Consider the following 7,206-nt stretch of genomic DNA (forward strand, 5'->3'; position numbering starts at 1 on the left):
AGATACTCCATTGTGTATATGTACCACAGCTTTCTTATCCATTCATCTGCTGATGGACATCTAGGTTGCTTCCATGTCTTGGCTATTATAAACAGTGCTGCGATGAACATTGGGGTACACGTGTCTCTTTCCCTTCTGGTTTCCTCAGTGTGTATGCCCAGCAGTGGGATTGCTGGATCATAAGGCAGTTCTATTTCCAGTTTTTTAAGGAATCTCCACACTGTTCTCCATAGTGGCTGTACTAGTTTGCATTCCCACCAACAGTGTAAAAGGGTTCCCTTTTCTCCACACCCTCTCCAGCATTTATTATTTGTAGACTTTTGGATCGCAGCCATTCTGACTGGTGTGAAATGGTACCTCATAGTGGTTTTGATTTGCATTTCTCTGATAATGAGTGATGTTGAGCATCTTTTCATGTGTTTGTTAGCCATCTGTATGTCTTTTTTGGAGAAATGTCTATTTGTAATTTTTTATCTATTTGCTTGTCATTATTTCTGCAATATGTACGTATAATGAATTATACATTTGAACTTTTTAAAAAATTGCAATGTATTAATTAGAAAAAGTATATTGTGTGTAAATAATAACAGAGATAATACAACTTTTTTAAACTTCACCTTTTGTTTTGTGGTGAATCTGAAACTTTTCAAAGAGAAGATGCTGTGACTTAAGAAGAAATACCGTAGAATCCAACCAAGACTGTTCAAACTACAGAATACAATAGTAGTCTCTAGTGAAGTGATTTTTAAGTGCTCTATTGTAATGTGGCCACAATTTAATACAACAAAGTAAGGAAGTCATAATAATTAAAATCAAATATCAGGGAAAACATTAGGAAAGCTGCAGAAATTTTACAAAGTTTTAAAATAGTTTTCCAAAGTTTGGCAATGATATACATTAAATATAAGAACCCTACATACAGAACAAGAAATCTTCCAGGTTAAAGTTGTTTATACATTGTAGTTCCATTATGGGAGTTTGATGTACCCCTGACACTATACAGTTAATAATGTAATGAGAAGAAAATAGAAAGGAACCTAAGAGACCATGGGGATTAGTAATAGGACCTAGGGACTTTCACCTCTAGTTCATTGTTTGGACTTAAGCCTACAGCAACAAATGACTAAGAATTATAACCTACACTTCATTCCCAGTGGTTACAAGGTCCCTCTTGCCTGGAGGAAAGTATTCAAGAGGAACCCATGGAGATGGCACTTCTACTAGGACTTTGCAAACACTGTAGAAATTAAAACTTAGTCCTGATTTTTACTTATTCTCTAAATAATTATACAGGTATCAAAAGAGGCCATGAGAAAGTAAAAAAAAAAAAAAAAAAAGTTAGGATGCAACTGGCTTAAATTCCAAATGAAATCATCCAGTCTAACTTTCACAAAAGTATTGATAAGTTTTCATTAACACTAAACCATGCTATAATTAGAAGACAAAGATGATCAGTCCAAAAATATTTTAAATTTCACTTCAAATTTGATGCTCTAGCATCAAAAGTCCAAGATTTTAGTTACATTTAAACCATGGTTTAAACCTCCCAATGAGCGTCTCCCAGTAAGTACCCTGAACTCATCATATATTTTATATTTTCATAGCAAAATATTTACCCAATAGAGCTGTTTTCTATTGGATAATGAACAATTATGTTGCAACTTGCTAACAAATGTTACTTACAGTGAAGACCCAATTAGTTGTGTCTGTTTGACTCACACTGGCCTGTTCTTTTGAGAGATATGACTGGTGATTGAATAATGCTAAGTATACATGGCTAAAGTCCCAAAATCTGACAAATTGGATTACTGCTTGTAGATTTAAATTCCAATTGAGAGCATCTCACAGTTCCCAAGGGCCATCGCAAACTGTAACCATAAATGTTATTTATTCATGACTAAAGAAGACAAAATTAGTAGGTAGGGGGTTTGAGGGGCAGAGGTGGGAGGTTATTGGAAGGATAAATCTGTCAGCTATTTAGGTTAAATATAACATTCAGAAGCAGTTCTTTCAGCTATAAAATTATTTGGCAAATTTCTAACAGATTTTTTTTGTTGGTAATTCTTACCAAATAGATGCTAAAAATAATTTCACAGTAATATTATAGAGTGATAGCCCTAAAAATTTCACTTGTTTCAGCCTCCTTTCCAACCTCAACTTCTGAATAAAATGTTACTATCAGCAAAGAATAGGTAAAAAGACAAAATCAAGTAGAGCTACTTGAAAGAAATATGTTACTGAAGCTAAATAAACGCTTCCTGATTCCAGCAGTTGGCTTTTTATTTTTTATAAAAATCATATTTCAGATTTAGAAGCGTGAAAATCAACTATGCTCAGAGTACCAGGTGCTCTTTAAACATAAAATATTGCTGGAGAGTCAGGGAGTAAGGGAGGCCTTAATAGTCTGGGAAAAGCTGGTAATAAACAACTAAACACTTTCCAGACTTCTAGAAATCCTGAAGACCAGGAACCAGCTTGAAAACAGAATCACCACAGGAGGATTCAATTAAACATACTCTAGGTTCTATGGAATTACATGACCCTATTTGGGCAATATAAATGCTTTGACAGTTGGGTTAAAAAAAAAAAAAAGGATGATCTATTCTTCATCTATTCTTCTTCATAGATGGCTTTAGAATAGATGAGATTCCTGACTCTGGTTATGTCTAACCACAAACCCTGTGCACGCTGAGTATTTTAGTGACAAATAAATTTTAAGTTGTTTGCATGACAGCAGGTACCTGGGTCATATAAGAAACTACTCAAGGGGATTTTTATTGAATGCTTTTATTGAACATTTCTTTTTTCCCATGTCCATAGTTAATTTAGACTCATGTCTTTCATTTGATTTTGTGGTGAAACTGTAGCTTTACCCTTCCTTTCTTAAAAAGTCAATTTCTGATAGCAATTCAAATGTTCTAGTAAGATCCAAATTATGGACAACCAGTGGATTTTTGAGTGGTTTAATGCTCTTCTGAGATGGAAAAGCAATAAAATGCCTTAGGTAGAACAGCCAGGTGGTGCTAGTGGTAAAGAACCCACCTGCCAATGCAGGAGACATGAGAGACACGGGTTCAATCCCTGGGTCAGGAAGATCCCCTGGTGGAGGGCATGGCAACCCACTCCAGTACTTTTCCCTGGAAAATCCCATGGACAGAGGAGCCTGGCAGGCTATGATCCACAGGGTCACAAAGAGTCGGACACAACTGAATCGACTTAGCATAGCACAGCACAGAAATAGAAAAGCAATAAAATACCTTAGGTAGAATACACCAAGGTAATGATCCATTATCTGTATATGCTAATAATAGCACAGATGACTCACTGTTGAAGAGACATGTGCTTGGAGTTCCATTTTCTGAGCCAGCCATGGCCCCTTATGTTCAAGGGCATTTGTCTTTAGATATATTTTCCTGTGAAGAGTTAAGTTTGTTCAGGTATCAAACAGATAAACTTGACCACTTGAACAGTATGTGTGGACCATTTGAACAATGCACAGAAAGCTAAGCACATCCTTAATAAGCAGGCCTAGATTAGTCTCAGGTCTTGAGGACTCAGCTTCCTCATCCATAGACAGCAGGAGGTCTTCACGCTTAGAAGATTGATCCAGGTCTCACACACAGTTCAATTCAGTTCAGTCGCTCAGTTGTGTCCAACTCTTTGCAACCCCATGGACTGCAGCATGCCAGGCTTCCCTGTTCATCACCAACTCCCAGAGCTTGCTCAAACTTATGTCCATCAAAGCCTCGCACACAGTAAGCCTCAAAAATCATGTCCTCTTTCTGGATCATAAAGCCACACAAGAGAAAATAAAATTACTTAGTTGTAGGAACTTTTTCGCTTTGTTGGTTTTCAAGAATATTCTCAATTTATTATCATTTGTTTAAAATTTAGGTGTGTATGTTTCTCCCTTTAGGAGCCTATTTCTCTAGTTTTCTTGATAAAGTTCAAAGTAGAAGCTTTAAATACATTGAGGTTCTTTATCTAGGAATAATCTATTCCAGAGAAATCAGGGCAGATTCAGATTTTTTTGGTTTGAAATGTATACAATTTGGGGATGCTCTTTATGAAAAAGAATAATTATGAATATAAAGTTAGGTGTAAGGCCTTAGAAATTTGAGGTAGAGAATTGAATATAGGGCTGCACAAGTGAGGGGGGTCTGAAGTTTCATAAACTTCAAGGTAAATCCACCTCTGATAGCAGTTTTAACATCAAAAGCATCATCTACTAGTTTCATTTTTAATGCTTGCAGCCTGAAAAAATTGGATTGGTCAAAAAGTTCATTTGGTTTTAAGTAAAAATATAAAGATGCATTTTTTATTTTTACCAAGAACTTTATTGAACAACATATGCACTAATCGATTGAACTTCTTGGCCAAACCAATCATTTCTGTGCTAAAAGGAAGGCAACATAGTACTGCATAATATTATGGAAGCAGAATTCTTCTTACTCAAATAATTTTACATGTATAAAATACCAAAGAAATCCTAGAGCCAATGTCTCTAATAATGTCAAGAATTCTTAAATGAATAAGCTATTCTCAAAAATTAATTCTTGTAGCTTGCTTTGTTTATAGCAGTGACTACCTAAATGTAGACAGAACTTTGTAGGAACTTATCAGATCTAAAATACACCATAATTCTTAAGTAGAAGACATTAGTCTTGATCATAAAGAGACTCTTCTTTTTAGAGGAAACAGTTTTATCACCTAACATTATTTTCTTCAAAAACTCTTGGAAAATAAAATTACCATACATCAAGAGAGGTATGTGATATTAATAGTAAATCTAGTATCTGTTATTGTAGCCAATCTATAATTCCAGACTAATCTTATACATTTAATGACATACAAATTTTAAATGTTTCATAAATCAAAATAACTTCCTGACAACAACCACTGTCTACTTAATTTTTACTCTTATTATTTTTCACTCACTCTTCAACCTGCTGCAATCTGGTTTTCACTCCCATACCTCCAACTAAACTTCTCTCTTCAAGGTCAAATACAACCTTGTTTCTAAATCCAGTTGACATTTTTCAATGCTTGAAATCCACTTACATAGCACCATGCAGCCCAGGTTGCCTAGTGTGGCAAACAAGGCCTCAAAATGCAGCCCCAGCTTATCCCTCCAACTTCAACTTCCTTTTCTTCCACTACTTGATCTCTCAACTCTATTTATATTGCATTGCTTACAGCTCTTCTGGAGGCTCTCTAAGACTTAGTGAAGGGTCATTTCCTCCCTTGTCGGTGACTAGCTTGACTTATCCTCCAAGACTGCCTTAAATGTCCCTCATTTTGGGAAACAAGTCTTCCTTGGCCTCCCAAACTGAGGTGAATTGCCTCTTCCTGTGGTCTCTGTACCACCCCATCACATTGCATTTTAAATACCTGCTTAAAGTTTTGACACCCCTCCAGACTATAATATCTTTAGGGGCATGGTAGTAAACCCAATGCTTAGTACATGGTATGTGTTCTACAGATATTTGTAGAAAAAGTAAGGGACCAATAAAAAATTTTAAAAACAATTTGTAAAATAAATAACACACATCCAGCCACAAAAACCATCCAGATGATATTACATAGATATTTGACCAAGTTTTACTTTCTGTTCATAGGATTCAATTATAGCAACCAAATACATTTAAAAATTTCAAATAAAGTGCAATACCAGTTAAACAACACATAATCACCTCATTAAACCTAAATACCAAATTAAATACTGGTATTTCTGTATGACAGTAAAAACAAAAATAAATTAGTTACTATATTGTTGCCCATAAATAGTTTGACTATTAGGTTTATATTTCACAGAATGTACTGATTGAACAGGCTACTTGAAGAGCATATAGTCATTGACTTCACAGTGATTTTATAATTTAGGAACAGTCTATTAATCAGTTTCAAATAAATGATTAAGAGCTTTCTCATATAAACATTACAAATTAGAAGTTAGACTTTGCATTACCACTTACAAACAATAGAAATGCATGTTCACTTCTATTTGCAAAGGACTTTTGTGTTTGGCTATATCTTAAACATAGTATGAGTTTAAAAATCTCACTGTTGTCCAAATGAAATAGTGAAGCAAAAGAATAAGACACAAATCCTCACTTTTACAAATTTGCACTTTAGGAAATCTAGTTGGAAAGACTAAAACATACACAAATTAACTCTACTGTGTTTCCAAGGTCCATTAAGCAAGCAGTCTCTTTAGGTCTGTCAATATTCCAAAGAAAATGGTAGCAAAACAGAGTCACAAAGAGATGATGAACATTTATTGAAGCCAATTACTCTTGACCAGAGGGTGAGAGGAAGAGAGACACATTCTTGATAATATTTGTTGGTGTGCTATGAGATTCTTCAACTAAACCAGAGCTTCCAAGAAAAAAAAACTAATCATTCAATAAGCCATCCACACATTTTTATTGAGAATTTCATGCCATGTGCTAACACAGAGGTGGATAGCCCCTACCTTGTGTAGCTTAGACTTAGATATAATGAATGTTTGAAAGTAGTTTATAACTAGAGGAAAACATAAGAATCTCTTAACTCTCACCTTGATAATATGCCTTTATAATTTTACTCTGTTATTATAAACCACTTCCCATATGTGGATAACTATCTTACAACCATGTAGAATGAGTCTCAAAAAATACCTGTGATTCCTCCAGAAAGGATTAAGCATTACCTGTCTCCCCTACCACAGAGAAAATCAAAGATAAGCTTTACAAAATATTACAAAATATAAAGAAATGTTTGAAATATAAATGTTAAGAAAGATTAAAACAATATACAAATCTTGTATATACATTAATATAATGTACATGCTCAAAAATAACAATATTGTCTGCATGTGTGCGTGTATGCACAACTAAGTCACTTCAGCTGTGCCTGACTCTTTGGGACCCCATAGACTGTAGCCCACCAGGCTCCTCTGTCCATGGGATTCTCAGGCAAGAATATTGAAGTGGGTTGCTACACCCTCCTTCAGGGGATCTTCCCAGGCCCCGGGATGGAACCCATGTCTCTTAAGTCTCCTATATTGACAGGTGGGCTATTTACCACTAGTACCACCTGGGAAGTCTAATACTGTCTGCATTTACGTATATGCTTAGAATAAATGTGGGGCAAAGAGAGAAATAGAGAGCAAGGGAGCATATGGAAAAGTCTGGAAAGAAATACAACCAAATGTTAACAGCAGTT

This window comes from Bison bison, unplaced genomic scaffold, assembly GCF_000754665.1.
Source record: "Bison bison bison isolate TAMUID 2011002044 unplaced genomic scaffold, Bison_UMD1.0 scf7180017864166, whole genome shotgun sequence".
In the NCBI taxonomy this organism is placed as follows: Eukaryota; Metazoa; Chordata; class Mammalia; order Artiodactyla; family Bovidae; genus Bison; species Bison bison.